Source organism: Ptiloglossa arizonensis, chromosome 9 (assembly GCF_051014685.1).
Source record: "Ptiloglossa arizonensis isolate GNS036 chromosome 9, iyPtiAriz1_principal, whole genome shotgun sequence".
NCBI lineage: Eukaryota > Metazoa > Arthropoda > Insecta > Hymenoptera > Colletidae > Ptiloglossa > Ptiloglossa arizonensis.
Window position 1 is genome coordinate 9,723,893 of NC_135056.1, and position 244 is coordinate 9,724,136.

Sequence of the window (244 nt, forward strand, 5' to 3'; positions counted from 1 at the left end):
CTAATTGCATGTATAAATTCATAATTCATGTTGGTACATACATTAAAAGTGGTTAATTTAAATTTAAATATTGTATACAAAAAATTATTTTATTTTTACTCTGTATTTACAAAATAATAATAATAATAATAATAACAGTAGTGGTTGGTTTATTGATTTCATCGACGATGAAAGTATATAAAATAACAATGGCAGTTTACAAAATGATATACATTTATTTAAAAAATAAATACAAAATGGCGAT